Below are 18209 nucleotides of genomic sequence, written 5' to 3' on the forward strand. Positions count from 1 at the left end.
TTTAACTATTTTATCTTAACTACCCCCCTCTGCTGACACTGACAGGTGGGCCCCCGCCATCAGGTGATTAGCTTAAGCTAATCACCACCTAATCTAACCCCAGAGCCACTGACATGTGGGCCCTAGTGCCCTGATCTTTAATTAAATTAAACTAACCCCCCCTGTCTAACCTGTGTCACTGACGTGTGGCCCCCACACGTCAGGTTTGACCCGGGGCAGCCCTGTTGACTTGCTGATGCAAGCATGACGCAGTGCTGATGTCATAACTCATTTTCTGGATTTAATTTAATTCTGAAATTCCAGAAAATGCCTAAAACTTCTAAAATTCATAGAAATTCAACCGTAACTCCAAATTAAATAAATCATATATGAAAAATTATCAGAAAAATTCAAGGAATCCATCTGTACCATTTTCATGCATGTTAGAACAACTTATAGGTGCTGTTTAGCACAAATCAATTAAATGGCATTTGAATAATCACATATGGAGTTTGAATTTTAATCTTATATTCAAACCAACTTCATTTAATCTGTTGCTAGTTGCATTAGCTCAAAACACATTCATATTGCCATGTCATGAGCATGCATCATATTGTGCATTGCATTGATTGTGTTCCTTTCTGTGTTGCCGGTATTTGTCCCCTCTCGATAGACGTGATACCGATGATGTGATCGTTGACACTGATGAAGACTCAATGTTATCTTCAGAAGTGCCAGGCAAGCAAAACCCCCTTGTTCATTCCGATACAATCCTACCCTCTCGCTCCTGCTCTCTTTTACTGCATTAGGACAACAACGATTCATCTGTTACTTGCTGCGGTAGCTGAACCCCTTTATCCTTTGCATGACCTGTCATTCCACAGTAAATAGAAGAAACCCACTAGTATGAGTAGGAATTGTTTGAGCCCTGTTGTGCCTACTCATTCATGCTTGTTTGTCATGCCTGCTACTGCTTAGAGTTGAGTCAGGTCTGATTCATCGGGGATGAATCAGAGGCGTGTGAACATGTCCTACTGTGTGTGAGCTAAGTGTGTGAACACGATTTGGTAAAGGTAGCGGTGAGAGGCCATGTAGGAGTACATGGTGGGTTGTCTCATTGCAGCCGTCCTCAGGAACTGAGTTCTGTGTTTGTGATCCATGATTCAGCTACTACCATACATTGGGCCCTGAAATATGACCCCGCTCGACTTCTTATTCACCCTTGTCCTCTGTCCAGGAGTTGCAAGTAGTTTCTGGTGTTTGTAGTATGCTGGAGGCCGCGGACAGCGCTGACCGTAGGGGTGGGCTGTGATGCGGTAGGCACGTGGCCGGGTATACCGGGCGCCCGTTTGGTGTCACGGAACCCTGTTCACATCGTTTGGGGCTGTGAGCGAAACTCCGGCCGGATCTCCTCATGGATGGAACCCGAATAGGCGATAAACCTGGACTAGAGACTTGAGTGTTTAGGTAGGTCGTGGTCTACACCCACGTCGGCTTTCGCTTGAAGTCTGCCGAGCACATGTCGTGTGCAGACGCTAAGTGGTGGAAACATGTATGAAGAAGTACACCCCTGCAGGGTTAACATCATCTATTCGAATAGCCGTGTCCGCGGAAAAGGACTTCTGGGTTGCTTATATCAGTTCATAGACAAGTGAAAGTGGATACTTTAAAATGCGCAAGATAAGCGTGAGTGCTATGGATGGCGTCCTCGTAGGGAGACGGGAGCGGATCCATAGTGGTGTATTGATATGGTGAATATGTGGACTCGTGTGCGCCACCTCAAAAGAGTTGCTTGCAGTCGTAGTTTAGGATAGCCACCGAGTCAAAGCTAGCTTGCTGCAGTTAAACCCCACCATCCCCTTTGTTGATAATGATGCATATGTAGTTAGTTCTGATGTAAGTCTTGCTGGGTACATTTGTACTCACGTTTGCCTATTTTATGTTTTTGCAGAGAGACTTCAGTCTCACTAGTAGTTCCACGTGGACTTCGACGTTTAGCTTGTTACCTCAGCTACGATCTTGTGCCCTCGGCAGGATCTGATAGATAGTCAGGCTTCTCGGCCTTTTTCATTTATAGATGTCTGTACCCAGACATGATAGCTTCCACTTGTGCTTTGACTTGTATGCTCTGATTGTTGGGTCGTGAGACCCATGTTTGTAATATCTCGCTCCTCGGAGCCTATTGATTAAAATACTTGAGTTGTAGAGTCATGTTGTGATGCCATGTTGTATTTGCACATATCGAGCATATTGTGTGTATGTTATTGAAATGCTTGGTATGTGTGGGATCTGACAACCTAGTTGTTTATTCTTGGTAGCCTCTCTTACCGGGAAATGTCTCCTAGTGTTTCCACCGAGCCATGGTAGCTTGCTACTGCTCCGGGACACTTAGGCTGGCCGGCATGTGTCCTTCTTCGTTCCTGTGTCTGTCCCTTCGGGGAAATGTCACGCGATGAATACCGGAGTCCTGTTAGCCCGCTACAGCCCGGTTCACCGGAGTCCTGCTAGCCCAGTGCTACAGCCTGGATTCACTCGCTGATGACCGACACGTTCGATGCTGGGTCATGGATGCCTGTCCCTGCAAGTCTGTGCCACTTTGGGTTTATGACTAGCCATGTCAGCCCGGGCTCTTTATCATATGGATGCTAGCGACACTGTCATATACGTGTGCCAAAAGGCGCAAACGGTCCCGGGCAAAGGTAATGCGACACCCGTGGGGATACCGTGCGTGAGGCCGCAAAGTGATATGAGGTGTTACATGCTAGATCGATGTGGCATTGAGTCGGGGTCCTGACACACATGAAAATTATCTTTCTATTTATGCCTAACAAACATGGTAGCTAGCTCTTCATCATTACTAACTGTCACCCATTTCTTTTCCCCATCATAGTATTTGTATACCACTTCATCAAGCAAACCCCAAGGATATTGGCTACAAATTACCTCCCCGAATTGTCTGAAACTCCAATTACTAGCCATTGGCAACCGATAATCAAAACCTCCTTGGTATTTCTTCTTATCCTTTGCATCAACGTGTACCGGTCCCTTCTAATGTGCACCAAGAAAGCAAACCGCAACTCCATCATAACCGGCGAAAAATAGAGACACAATCAGCACACTAATTGGGCAAACCTACTCGAATCGAGTGTTCAAATGCACAACTAAGTTCAATCTAAACAGGAGGCGAGACTTACCCCTCGGGAACCCAGTCGTGGACGCGGCGGATCTCCGGACGGATGAGTGCCTCGCCAAATACTCCGGGGTCGCCGTTGTTCGCCATTTCGCCCTAGGGTTCTTCCTCCTAGCTCAAATAGCTCCAGCAGCCCCCCACCTTTGAGCGCTCCGGCCGGGCGCACAGAAGGAGGCCGCGCCGCGGGTCGAGCAGGTGGCGGGCGCCCCACCCGTGGCGTCGCAGGAAGGTGGCGGGCGTCGCAGGTAGCCGTGGAGCGTAGGAGCAGGACGGTAGCGGTGGAGTAGGCCGTGCAGCTGGTGGCAGGGCAGGTGCTGGCCGCGGCGCAAGTAGCGGCGCGGCGGCGGCACAGGGCAGCCGGCCGGCGGGGAAGCGGATGGGCAGAGTGAGCTACGAATGATTTGGGGATTTAGTTGCACGGGCCTACATGTCAGCTCCAGACCCACGTCCATGCGGTCCCACCTGTAAGCTCCGGACCCACAACCACTAACGCAGGCGGTCGGAATGGACTCAATTATGGCCGTTTGGCCTCGTCATAGTTGTTGTGCATGGACTAGGGGCAAAACTGATCACAATTCACATCTGAGGGCAAAACTGAGCAGATGGACACAACTAAGGGCAAAAGGATAATTAACCCTTGTATTTATGTGGATCTAAATGTGATAGTAAAATAAGTAGAAGAGAAACTGAAAAAAAGGCATGCGTAAGGGTTGATGATCGAAAGCATAGAACGTTACTTTCTCACTGACATTCTTTTTTATTAATTTAGTGTGAAATATATCTTTTCAATATACAAGAACCTAGCAATCTGACACGTGACCATGGCACAGTCTCCAAAGGATACCATCCTTGCAATATTTACGGAATAACTCAACCAAAATAGGAAAGGACTAAAGCCATAACATCAGTGCACTCTAACCTACACTGAAGTCAGGTCTGGATCCATGTGATGTATATGATATTGAAATGCTTAATAAAGGAAAGGCGTCATTTGCTAACAATTGGGTAAAATGTGTATGAACTGATCAGAAAAATTTGCATCCATGTGAGAGTTGTCAACAATGAAAATAAATAGCACAATACCCGCAAAAAAATAGCACACAATCAAATATAGCTTTGGCCTTCTCCAGATGCTACATAAGTTATAGCGCGCTAATAGCATGCTTTATTTGAAAATAACATTTTGAAAAAAAATGCCAAATATATCCAAAAATAAAGGATTTCAGCAACTACTTTCTTTCCAGGAGCATTACATGCATAAGGTCCAATCCTTATAAGCATCCACATTCCTTTCATACCCAGATTCAGAAGTGGTTTGGGCTTGCAGAGGACAAACAATAGTAAATTAGTAATACAAGAGAGAACAAGTGGACACACCTAAATAAGGTTCCATCAAGCACAACAAATGTAGCATTAGGTTGATACCAAGCACTTCTAATAAAGACAGGAAAGTGTAGTTCCACTAGAGGTGATCTAACATAGAATCAACATGTTTTGTTCAATGAAAAAATAGCACCGGCTGGAGACAAGTAGCAACATAGTAGCGGCAAGTTCAGTGTGGCTAGCTTCCTCTGCCACGGCGATAGGAGCTGTAGGGCGGCGACACTGATGGGGACTTGGGGAGGAAATAGAATGATGCCGACACTGCAACCTGGGGACGGGATGAAGAGAGGATGCTCCCACCTGCTGGTTGACTTGCCGGCACTACTGGCTTGGCTGGCATTGGCACTGCACAGGAAGTTTACAGCCTTCTAAAGTTTATTATGTGCTTCTAGTTGTTATATATGCCCTTTACTCTTGTGATTTTGTCCGACATTTAAATACACTTCGCGTGTGTGTATTACATGTTTACTTGTGTCTATTATCGTAATGAGGAAGTACACTACCTTGCCAAGTCTAGCTCCGACATCATCTGTATTTGTATATGCATCCTAGTGCTATCCGCTCCACTTCTGAGTCCAACAAAATAATGTGGTATAGGGCATGGTCTGAGTAGTATCTGATCAAATCCACTGAACTTGCACCTATAGGATACATGGAATGGATAATGCTCCACACCGCCGATGACAAATAACATGCTAAGGTGTGAAGACATTAATCATGAAATCATATCATACTTCCTATTCTATGGTGGAGACACCAATGGTAGAAAAATAGGATCAAATGACATAATGTGGGCAAGGGTGGCAACCGAGAGTGTTGGTGGCAGGCTGGCATCAAGATATCACACGATGTCATCTCTTGCTCCTTTATCGTGGCCAATGTTTCCACCACACCCTCCTATATGGTCATGACATATTTTAGGCGGTTTGATGTTATTGAAGGTGTCCACGGGTCGGTATGGCCCCCATATTGTTGTTTCTGGCCTTCAACTTGCCCCAAGAAGACTTGATGGCAAAATCTATGGTGAGCACAAGGAGATTATGTATTCGTTCATGGCGTGGTAAATGTCATACAAAGGAAGTTATTGGTTGTTCCTTGAATTGGACGAGGTACAAGTCAAGAGAAGAGGATGTATCCTTGGGAGATAATTTTACTTCATCGTTTATTGTTTTCCTCTCAAGCATAGGCTATTCTGCCTACGTAGGAAACGCCTGTTAGCAAGTTCATCATGAAGATATCGGTAAATAGGAAAAAATCTTCAATCCAGAAAATATGGCAAAATGAGATCTTGAGCAAATCGAGTATACCCTCGATCCCAAGGATTCCCAGAGATCTTGCAACATGGGAGTCCTCTGGTATGTAGGTTGTCGACTCACTATAAGAGGTTACTCAGTGACATGGCTCGCATGATGTCACTTCCTTGGTTCATCTCCCCTACATGGCCTAAGGTAATTCCCTTTGTGTGGCGAAATCATCACATAGAAGTTCACATACATGCCATTGGCTACATAGGGGGATATCATGGCATACCTCTCCGAGAATCACCATCGATACGTGTGTTTAAATTTAATGTCTCACGAGCTTAAATAATCGGTTGTGTAGAAGGTCCCAGTCAGCCTTCTATGAAGATGCACTGAATTGTGTCATGGCTCGTTAAACTCAGAAAATACAAGTGACACTGGCGGTCAAACATTACCAGTGTTAAACCATGAGAGTTTGTTGCTCGAAGTCTTCAAAAAGTACCTACTCTTTAATGTTCACACACAACGACGATACCACTTTCACATCATAACTATGTTTATAGTTGGTCGAACAACGGAAATAAAGATGGGTTAACATCTCAAATCGAACCGTTATAAGGAGTTAGACCAAATGACCATCGACACGTAAGGTGTAAGAAAGAGTTTCCACGTTAATGAAAAATAATGTAAATTGTTAAAACTGGCAATAGCAGCCGCAAGTAGAAATATAGTGATGATAATTTTTCAGCCACCACAATGGTTGCAGACTCCGTAGAAGGTTATACATAAATGCCACCTAGGCGACAAACCAAAATTGTTCCTGCATCCTCTGCCTAGGCAACATGGGCGGCCAGCCGATCCACATTTTCAGGCGGACCTCTTCCTGAGCATCCTCTCCTAGTCGCCGCCAGGAGTGGCAGCCAGGCTTGCATGCGTAGTTGACGTTGGCGGCAGGGCTCTGTTCCTGTTTTCATTCAGTAGTCCTTGGCGATGTACTTTGCGATAACATGACTCGGTAATGGAGGACTTGATGCAGCAGCGATAGCAGTTCGTGGATGGGCAGGGGGCTATAGCACGCCTTTCCTATTCATGATGGCATTTTCTTTCCGCACGCGCCCCAGTGGAGGAGGAAAGAGTGTCGGCACAATCACCATGTCCTTAATCGGGAGAGCCTGTTCATCTAGCGGGGGCTAGCACTGCTCCCAAAGCACCTCTTCAGGGTTAGGGCATGGTGGGATGGGGTGGTGGCAAGGCAGCAGATGTCGCGACCATCGCCTGTGTAGCAAAGGTGGTGTGACGGTGGCCATGCAACAGATGTCACGACTGTCACACCCGATATGGCTAATGCGCTGTTGGGCACTACCGTTCATGCTTGGCTAACTGGCGCTGCCTTCATGGACGTTGCATCGGCTAGAAAATTGTCGCCGGAAGGGTTGGATTTGAAGATCCTTCAAGATTCGTGTGTAATCTGCTGCCACATGCAACGATGATGGTAGTGGCGGCATGTGGTGATGTCTCATGTAGATCGGGCATCTACTGCCACTTGCGAGGATGGTGTAGGTATGCCTGATCATCTCAAACTTGGGATTTGGGCAGCGCATGTGACCTTCCACCCTCATCAAAGTGTGTGTCGAGTTGTGGGAAGTGGCTCTTGTCGCGGTTCGACCACATGATCATGCGGGCATGGTCATCTCTTGCATGGCATCTCATGTCATGACCATGCACATATGTAGCTGTCAGGGTCGTGGAAAGTGAAGGAGATAACATATGACTTCGATTGGGTGGTGCTTCTGGAGTACTCGGTCTTGCGCCCCTGGGGGAAAACCATTAGTCTAACCTTGGTTGTTTATACCTGGCAATGACTGCGTTTTTGAGTCATGACCCCGTTGAAGGTGTTGCTTACTTGCTGGGACTTTATCTTCAGGGTGAAAACCCATGATCTGGCCTTCGATGGTGGATCTGGCGGTGGTGACACTTATACGTTGTTTCCTTGATGAGGGTGTTTATTTTGTAAAATCCTTCTCATAGTACTATGTTGTCAAAAAAGCTTGGTGTTGATTGTCGTTGTATATCGTCGGACGCTGTTTGGTCGCTTTAGTTTTATTTTCTTTTCTTTCTTTCATGTTGGCATAGATTCGGTCTTAATGACTTTGCTTCTTCCCAATGTGATCCTTGTGTGCGGCTGTAGTGGTGGTTGTGTGCATCTTAGTTATGCAGAGGTTGGGTGTGCTCATTATGGTTGTATCACTCAATGCTACATTATGAGTTAAAAACACCCTTTGTCAAGAAAAAAAACATCAGGTAAAACAAGTCACGGGCGAGAGAAGATATTAGAGTTTGACCATGCTCAATCTAATTAGGATGGGAAATGGGAAGAATTAAATGGAAAGAATTCAATGCAATTGGTCAAATAAGGTAGGGTTGTGACAATCCAAGGAAATTACTAGCTAAAGGAGACAAAAAGAATTAAGATTTTTGTGGCTTTGGATGAAGTTGAAGACAAACAAAGAACTCGATGGAGTAAAAAATTACCATTGACAACTAAAAAGATCCTTTAGAGATCTAGCTAAAGAATGTGTAGTGAGGTCGAGAGGTCAAGGCCGACAATACTACATCTGAAGATAGAAAGCTAACAACAAGAGTCGTGAACACTGATATGGAGTAATTACGCGATGATAACTACACAAGAGGCACCAAAATAGATTGCCATGGCGATAGAGGTTAGGCACGGATGTTAGCAGAAAGACATAGTACATGTTTGTTTGATGTCCTATACATTGTAGTGCAAGAGAGGTTAGGGATACTATTCACAATGTTGTGACTCACAACAAATTCTAATCATAACAAGAATGTAGATGATATTCAATCTTGTAGAAGATTTCTGGATTATGTGAATACGAAAGGACTAGTTCTGTGGGTAGGTAGCACCAGAGGTACATGAGTGTATTCAACCATCGACCATGTGAGCACTCTGCCCACCCTTCTTTTCTCTCTCTTACCAAACATCAGTAAGCCTATCTAGCTAGGAGTTTAGGTGCCTTCTTTGCTAGGAGTTTAGATTGCTAGGAGTTTAGGTGCCTTCTTTGTTAGGCTTTGTTAAGCCTATGTAGTTACAAATTTCTCTCCTACAGATTGCAAGTCATGGTGATTTTAAAATTCCCTAAGGCTGAACTGCATGTACCTGTCACCCAAACATGTAGGTGTCCTACTTCAGTAAACTAGTAACACAAATCAAATTAGCACCACAACTAGAACCAAATAAAATTATCATTGGGTATGCCCTCACTGCTGTGAAAGAGTGACAGCATTAGATTAGCTGCAATATCTCATATACGCTGTTCTTTCTAGTAAATCAGGGAGAAACATGCAACAACCATGAATTATCAGTGTAATACCTAATTTTAGTAGCCACTAAAAAAAGATGCAACACGTACCAGTTGCTAATTATAGCATTTATTTTAAACCAAGTCATTTAGATCTCAGTATTATCAACAGTCAGGCAAAGCAGAAAAATCCAAAGAACACACCAGATTCATATGCAATGTTAATAGCAGGTGCATCTGTGCAATCATAAGAAGTAGCAAACCAAACATCATCGATCCATATAACCATCATGTCATGTTCTTGATTGGACTCACTATTAGCATATGAAAAGTACTCCCTCCGTCTGGAATTACTACGGTCAAGTAATTTCGGTTGGCATGAACAACAATCTACTTCTTAGAGCTATGTGTATAAAATCCGCTAAACAAAAACAGATGTAAAACCATAAGCAAATGATCAAGAGGGAGCTGGCATAACTGTCTGGTGATGTCTCGGGCGTTGACGGCTCCTATCGCACATTCCGGGCACATCCAGTCTTTGTTCACGGCCGCCGGAGGCCCCCGCACCCCCACACTAGGGGTGGGCAGAGGCGGCTGTATTGGCGTAGGACGCATGTGGTGGATGCAGGATGCATGGAACCGACGTTCGCAGGCGTAGCAGATTATGGTGGTCCCCGACAGCATGGGGAGGCCGCAGGACACGCACAGGTGTTGCGCTGGCGCTGGGTGCGGGACCTCCACCCACGAACCTACGGTCGAGGACGCAATGGCCGACCTCCACCATTCCCCACGCTGGTATGCCATCCCTATCTCGCGGGCTTGGTGCGTGAGCAGCAGGTCCGCCTGCACGTTGGCGGGAGGCGGGAGCTGGGGTGGCAGCGGCGGCGGAGGAGCAAAAATGGGCGACTGGAGAACCAACGGCGGCGGCACCTCCAACGATGAACCAGCGGTTGCGGGCGCACTGGCTGTAGCAGAAGCTAACCTCCATGATTCCGCACGGTGGTACGCCAGCGCTAGCTCGCGGGCTTGGTGCGGGAGCAGCAGGTGGGCCTGCACATTGGTGGCAGGCGGGAGCTGGGGTGGTGGCGGTGGAGGAGGAGAAGGACCAACCACGGGGATGGCGGCAGCGAACTCGCGCGGGGACGACTGGAGATCCGCCGGCACTGGCGACGACGGTGGCGACGGCGGGGGCGGCTCGTTGAGGTCGATGTCGAGATGTGGCGGGTGATCCATGGCGAACTGGCGATCAAGATCGCGCTGAAGCTCAGGCTAGGGTTCGATTCCGGGCATAACAACCGGGAGGAGGAAGTTAGAGAGAGCGAGCAAGGTAAAGCATGAGCGAAGCCGGGCTGGGATTCCTCCGGGGAGAAGCAAATGAGAAGAAACTGACGGAGTGGATGGAACACACGGACGAGGTGCCGGGGACGGTAGGGGGGAGATGGGCTGTCAGTATGAGTGATGCATGCGGTACTCTACCTACCGTCGATTGTATACAGGGACAAAACACGTTCAATATAGTAATTTACATATGCAAAAGCAGATTTTAGTCGCGTGCTTTGCTGGAATACGAGATATACACCAAAAGCATTCATTAATGTCTTCATTTATCGGCATCTATCTTACTATTATATATAGAAAAATCTTGTATTAGTTCCGTTCTTTGCTGGAATATATTGAAATCGTTCATTAATGTCTTCTTATTATACAAAATATATAGAAATCATTAACAAATATCTTAGAAAATCTTGTATTAATTGTGTGCTTCGCTGGAATTTGAGAAATATACTATTAAAATCGTTCAAAAATATATTTTGAAACATACGGAGCACGTGGACGAGGGGCCGGGGATGCATAGGTGTAGATGGACCACCAGTGAGTCATGCCCTGCCTAGGAGATGGGTGTCGGTGTCAAAACCGGCAGATCTCGGGTAGGGGGCCCAAGCTGTGCGTCTAAGGATCAATGGTAACAGAAGACCAGGAGACACAATGTTTACCCCGGTTCGGGTCCTCTTAAGGGAGGTAAAACCATACTCCTGCTTGATTATATCCGATGAGTATGAAGATTACAAGAATTGATCTACCTTGAGATCGTAATGGCTAAACCCTAGATGTCTAGCCTATGAGAATTCCAATGACAGTGAAGAAGAAAGCCTCTACGGACTAACCCCTCCAGTTTATATATGCACCGGAGGGGCATAAGGTTTGTACAAGGTCGGTTCATCACGGAAGGAAGCTTCTGGACTCTAATCTTGCCGCCTACGTGGTGAGAAGTCTCATCCGGACACGGAGGATAATCTTCATCTTGGTCTTGTACGGCCCATCCAACCCGGCCCATACTCCTGGGCCGGACACCTGAGGACCCCCGAATCCAAGACTCCCTCAGTAGCCACCGAACTTCCCTTCAATGACGATGTAGTGTGCGGACGCAAGTCTTCGGCTTTGCAAGGCGGGTTCTCCATCATATTCCGGATTGATGATAGTCCGGCATCGGTTTTTGCGTCCAGCTTTACGATTCGTTCCTGCCATCACCTTGATTTCCATGCGTCTGAGCGAATGCGAACGGTCCGTTACCCTTGTATTTTAAAATTTATAATAGGCAGAAGCAGCGCCTATATAACGAGGTTAGATCTCCAAAGCGTCATCTCACATCGCCCCAAGAGCAAAAAAGCAAACCACGAAAAAAAAATCCAAACCATGGCTAGTGTCCCTGGCTCCTCCTCGTGTCCTCATGGCCCTCAACAGGGGGATTGGCATTGTTGCTCCATATCCCATCTCCAGCTCAATCGACTCTAGACGCAAGGATATCTTCCTCCTTCGGATCTAGTCTCCGTACGGGCAGGGTTAACTTCTATGGGCGATGATGCATTGGACGAGAATTTCCCCAATCCCAGTCTAGGAGAGAGGGTGTGTTTCATCTCATTCCTTCTGAGGGGAATGGGATTCCCAATCCACCCCTTCCTCGGGGGCCTACTGAAATATTATGGGATCCAACTGCACAACCTCACACCAGGTTCTATTTTGCACATTTCCGGTTTTGTCGCCCTTTGCGAGTTATTTTTAGGCTGTGAGGCTCATTTTGAACCGTGGAAGAAGTTCTTTTGCCTCGTCCCCGCCACCAGGGCGGAGGGTCTATATTTGAAGTGGGCGGCACCGAAGTATGGCGCATAGCCGGATCTGGTTACCCAGTCGGGACTCCGAAGAGGGGGTCCGACGAATGGTCTTCGAAATAGATCTACATTGAGGATGTTCATCTTCCGGACCCTGTTCGGCGAGGGCTTCCCGAATTCTCCAGCGCTCCTTTAAATAAGTTGTTCAGCTGGCGTCCCAAGTCCCCTAGACAAGATGATAGTGCGGAAGTAATGAGATTGGTCAGCAAGGTCAGATTATTGACCCATTCCGGACTCTCCATCATCGAAGTCATGGCTATTACGATAAAGCGATGTATCTAGCCCCTTAAGTCAAGAGTAGGTCCTTTATGGAACTACAATGGGGAGGACGACGCGTCTCGTTATATGTGAAAGGGTCCGGACAACCAAGCCGCACTGGCCGCTATGCTTATGGACCTTTATAAGGGACAGGAAGAATACTTCGTCCGTCTACAATGTCGGGACGGTTTCTCCATGTACAACCCCTTTGACTAGGCAAGTTTGGTCATTCAGCACCTTTTTTGTAATTGAGGTGCATTAACTGAATAGTCTGGTTGTTTCAAAAACAGTCGTGGAGGAAGGTAGTCGAGAACATCTATTGCCCTCCTCCGCAACCAGAAGACCACGTACATCACGAAGACCCCAGATTCCATGAAGATCCGGATATATTTGTGGATTTTGAAGATGGAGTCTATTACCATGCGAGCCTTGACGGACCGGAGGTAGCCATCATGGCTGATTACCCTGATCTCTACCCCTATGTCAAGGTAAGTGTTCCGCAGTCCAAAAGGAGTGACATTTCTGCACATAACTTACTCACTTCACTAAACCATACTTCACACAATCGACATTCAGCGAACCACACCCAAGGACAGGCGGCAAGAAGAAGGACAGTACCCTCAAGGGTTGTTCGTGCGAAGTGAAAGGAAACCAGGAGCCCCAGTAAGCCTGCTCCATCACCAAAAAGGTATGTGTCTTATTTCATGTTTAGGCGTGAAGCCGAATTGTCATTTTTCATCCTCCTTCTATTATCTCAAGAGGGGTACCCGGTGGATCGTAAACAAGATCCCGGCCAGCCGGGCCGTAGCCAATCCGGTGCCAGAGATGTCAACAAGGACCGGGGCGCACGGTGACGCGACGTAGACCCATCTGCCCCATCAAGAACCGGATGAGGTGTTCATCACCAACTTCGAAATGGAAAGTGCGATGAATCATCTACACTTGAAAGAAGCTCTGCGCACCACTGCTTTAACAGAGCCAGAGTTTACTGCCCTTAGCACCGTGGGCACATACATCTAAGCTGCCCGGGACGGACTTACAGGAGGCGCTCGCCTCTTTCTCAAAAGATATACAGGTATAAATTTATTTAAACTTACACTAGTAGAAAACCACCCATTAGTCCCGGTTCGTAAGGGCCTTTAGTCCCGTTTCATGAACCGGGACTAATGGGTCGTTACTAATACCTCCACCCATTAGTCCCGGTTCAATCCAGAACCGGGACCAATGTGCCTCCACGTGGCTCTGCGCGCCCACCCCAGTCAGGGGGCCTTTGGTCCCGGTTGGTGGCACCAACCGGGACCAAAATGCATCCACGCGTCAGCATTCCAGTTGTTGGGGTTTTTGTGTTTTTTTTAAAGGAGGGGAGGTTGGGGGTTTTGGGGGGTTAATTTAATTAGGTGTTTCATATATTGTGTTAGCTAGCTAATTAATAGAGAGAAGTGTCCTCTCTTATGTCCGTGCTTGGACGCTACGTACTATATATACATAAGTGATCGAGAGAACCATTCAGTACAGAAGTTCGTCATGCATACCGAGAGAAGTGATCGATCGACCTCTCCTTCTCCGAGAGGTTGGTCGAACAACAAGTTTTCGTATCATGTATCCGACGCTACTGGCTACATACATGTACAATATGTATAAGATATCTTATAATTACAAACCCCTAGCTAGTATTTGAAATCAATTCCCACATGGTATTCTCCGGTTTTACTGATGACGTGGTCAAGAAAGAATCCCGCCAATTCCTCTTGAATTGCTTTCATGCGATCTGGTTCTAGGAGTTCATTCCGCATCTGCCACGTCTAATTTGAAGAAGGGGGTTAATTAATACATATATATGAATGAAACTCAACAGAAATGATGGTGTAATAAAATGAAATTGTGAATATTATTGCTTACGCACTTCATATTGTCTTTGAGAGTAGCCCCGCTTGTTTTTCAAAGTCGCGGTGTGGATGAACTCGCACACGTAGTATCCACAGAAAGCATTTCCTTCCTCCTGCCACAAGCACTTTACGAGAAATAGAGGTCAATCAAACTGATAATGAAGCATTATAAATGGCATTGATGAAAGTATAGCTATATATAGAATCAACGGGCCGGAGATGTGCGCAACTAGCTAGCCAGTAGTACTTACTTTCGGGTATGTATATCGCAGCTCCTTCGGCAGTCCCGGAGCTTCTGCGGTGAACTGTTTCCAAACCCTGCAAGACAAAGAAAATAATTATTATTACTTGAGATATCAGGAAATGAATAAAAAGTTACCGATATGGTGCGATAATTATGATCGATTGAACTTACTTGCTGAGCATTTCAGTCATGTCCGCATAGGTTTTTGGATCTTTCCGTCTCGAGTCTAAGACGGTTACTAGTCCACGCTCAAGCTTAATCTCCAGAAGAATATAGTGGTACCTGCGCACGCATGCATAACTCATCAATTACATTACTATAACCTCGCTTGAGTAATAAGGGAAACCGAATATGCACACGACAGTAACACTCACGGGTCGTTGTAAGGAAAGAGTATGGTATCTTTGTTTTGATTTTTTATCAACGATCGTAGCAAGTTGTCCTCGGCCTCTTTGACGTTCTTTTTAACCAGAAATACATCTATGATATTTGTGTTAATGAACCCAATATCATAAATTTCTTGTTTTTTGCACTCGACGATCTTCAATCTGCATAATATATTGAGGATAATTAATTATAAATACGTGCATGCAATGAAAGAGCCGAGCTATATATAGAGACTTAATGACAGAAATAGTACTTATAGGCAGTAGCAAAAGACCATTAATTTATCGAGGGCCTTTTGATTGAAGAACTCGAAGAACTCCTCAAATGGAATAGTCAACAGATCATTTGCAACGAGATCGTGCTCCTCTTTAATATGCAGATACAAAGCATTCTTACCATCAGACTCTCTGCAGGTTTCCATGTACCAACTATGGAATCTTCGCATCATTGTTGTCAGAGTTTTTTCATCTTTGACGAGAGGCTTCCCGTACTCGTATCTGTGTTCGTCCACCTTCAAGAAATCAGGAAGTGCATCGGCAGGCAGGTAATCGTCAAGATTGCCATAACCGGCCACCGTCCCCGGAGCATTAGACACATTGAGCGGGGGGCACGATTGTTGTGCTTGTTCGCCGAGCTGGGCAATTTTTTTCCCCTTTGCTCGTTGTTTTGACCTTTTAGCACTGACAGTAGTTCCCGACCGCTGGGCTTGGAGATATGTCTGTTCAGTAATGCGCTCATAGTTGGTTCTCGACGGAGACTTTGGTGGTTTCCTCAGGGCATCGATAGTGCGCTTTGCTTTCACCGGATCTACCTTCTCCTCCGGAGGTGGATGTCTCTTTGCTTTCACCCCTTCAAAGAACTCCTTCACGTGGGCCTGCACAATCGTATCGTTTTCCTCCTCGGACCTCTCGTACGGTAACTTCTCTAGAGGCTTGAGAGATGATGGACCGTATTTGTATTGTCTCCCGCCTCTGGTTGTGCTGCTAGACGCCGGAGCAGACGGAGCGGCTGCGGCGTCTGTCTTCTTTCGTGCTTGCTTACGAGGCGTAGGAGAAGGAGTACGACGCGCCGGAGCAGCCGGGACGGCGGCGGGTCTCTTCCGCCCTTGCTGGCGAGGCGGAGAAGGAGGATGCTGCTGGCTGCTCGGGAGCGCCGGCGCATGCGGAGAAGGAGGCGGAGTGCCACCATGCACCGGAGAAGGAGGCGGAGTGCCGCCACGCGTGCCCTGATCGTCACTCGCCGGAGGAGGAGGCGGAGTGCCCTGACTCGCCGGAGCAGGAGGAGGAGGCGGAGGCGTCCAGTTCGGAAGGTTGATGAGCTCCTTCTTCCATAGGCATGGAGTCTTCAGAGCAGAACCCAGTCTAGTCTCCCGTTCACCGGTAGGGTGGTCAAGCACGAGATCCTCAAATCCCTCCGTTATTTCATCCACCATCAAATTAGCATATCCTTTTGGAATCGGCTGGCAGTGATAAGTTGTGCCGGGTCCACTAGGATAAACTTGGCCAACAGCCGCCTTGAACTTCAAATTCATCCATCGCGCCATCATGTGGCAATTTTGAGACTCTGTGATACCATCCACGGGATAGCTGGTAGGAGCCGTCAAGACATGCTCCGGCTGAAGAAGCTCGGTGGAAGCCACGCTGCTTCTCCGCTGAGATGGCGGGGTAGCTTCGGGGAAGCTTCAGCATGTCGTTTGTTGCGATCTGCTGCTTCTCGTTCCTCTTCTCGATCCTCTAGCCCCATTACCCTTCCAAGCAGCGCCTGCATTTGGTCCTACTCCAGTTTCTTCCTCCTCTCGTGGGTTTTGTAACCCCCTGCGTCCGGAAAACCAACCTTCCACAGAATGGAGCCTGGCGTGCCTCGTGTCCGTCCAGGTTGCTCGGGATTCCCAAGGGCCATTGTGAGCTCGTCCTTCTCCCTGTTTGGAAGGAACGTCCCTCGCTGCGCTGCATCGATATAGTCTTGAAGGTTCTTGACTGGTATTTGCAGTTGCTCGTCCGTCCACTGACACTTCCCTGTTACAGGGTCCAAGGTTCCGCCAGCCCCGAAGAACCAAGTCCGGCAACGGTCTGGCCAGTGCATTGTCTCTGGTTCGATCCCTTTTTCAAGCAGATCATGCTCAGCCTTGGACCACTTAGGCCGGGCTTTGACGTAGCCACCTGACCCCGTGCGATGGTGAAGCTTCTTCTTCGTAGCATTTTTCTTGTTTGTCTCCGACATCTTCTTACTCTTTTCCGATGTCTTGTGGGCCACAAATGCGGGCCAGTGATCTTTGATCTTCTCATATTTGCCGATGAATTCTGGTGTCTTTTTTTCCTTGACAAACTGGTTCAGCTCTTTCCTCCACCTCCTCATTAGGCTTGCCATCTTCTTAAGAGCACAAGACTTGATTAATTGCTCTTTAACTGGATTCTCCGGATCCTCCTCTGGCGGTAGGGTGAAATTTGCCTTCAGCTCAGTCCAAAGATCTTCTTTCTGCATATCATTGACATAAAACACCTCAGCGTCTTCATCCATAGCAGGCTTATACCATTGCTGGATGCTGATTGGGATCCTGTCCCTAACAAGAACCCCGCACTGAGCAAAAAATGCCTTCCTTGTCCGGATGGGTTCAATCGGTTCGCCGTCGGGCGCGATTTCTATGATCTCAAACTTTTCATCCGAGCTCAACTTTTTCTTCGGACCTCGTCTCCTTACCGAAGTTGTGCTCGATACGGAGGGCTAGAAATTATAAGGAAGAAAGACGACAGTAATTAATATGTGTACATATACCAAAACAATGGATGCATCAATTAACTAGTCAGCACGGGCTTAACTAATATATATATACCTGGCCGGACTCGGTTCGGTGACCGGAGCAGTCAGCACGGTCTCCTTCGTCTTGTACCTCCATTGTGTCACCGGAGCCATCATGAACATAGTCCTCCTCTTGTACCGGCATTAATGGGTCGAAGCCACCATCATAAACATAGCCATCTTCTTCATCTAGCTGATCAACGGTGTCGAGGAGAAATGACGCAACATCATCACTTGATCCATTTGCGATTATGTCCCCCAACATCGCTTCTGTTTCTTCGTCTCGGGAGTGCTCCATAGTTTCTGCAAATATTTACAACATGTCAATTATTATTCAAACATGGTACAGATGGAT

The 18209-nt window shown here is 47.0% G+C and overlaps 1 pseudogene; it reads right to left on the reverse strand.

Moving 5' to 3' along the window:
• Positions 1–15155: 15155 nt before the first annotated feature.
• On the reverse strand, positions 15156–18152 carry LOC123117841 (uncharacterized; annotated as a pseudogene).
• Between the last annotated feature and the right edge of the window lie 57 nt (positions 18153–18209).

Source organism: Triticum aestivum, chromosome 5B (assembly GCF_018294505.1).
Source record: "Triticum aestivum cultivar Chinese Spring chromosome 5B, IWGSC CS RefSeq v2.1, whole genome shotgun sequence".
Lineage (NCBI taxonomy): Eukaryota > Viridiplantae > Streptophyta > Magnoliopsida > Poales > Poaceae > Triticum > Triticum aestivum.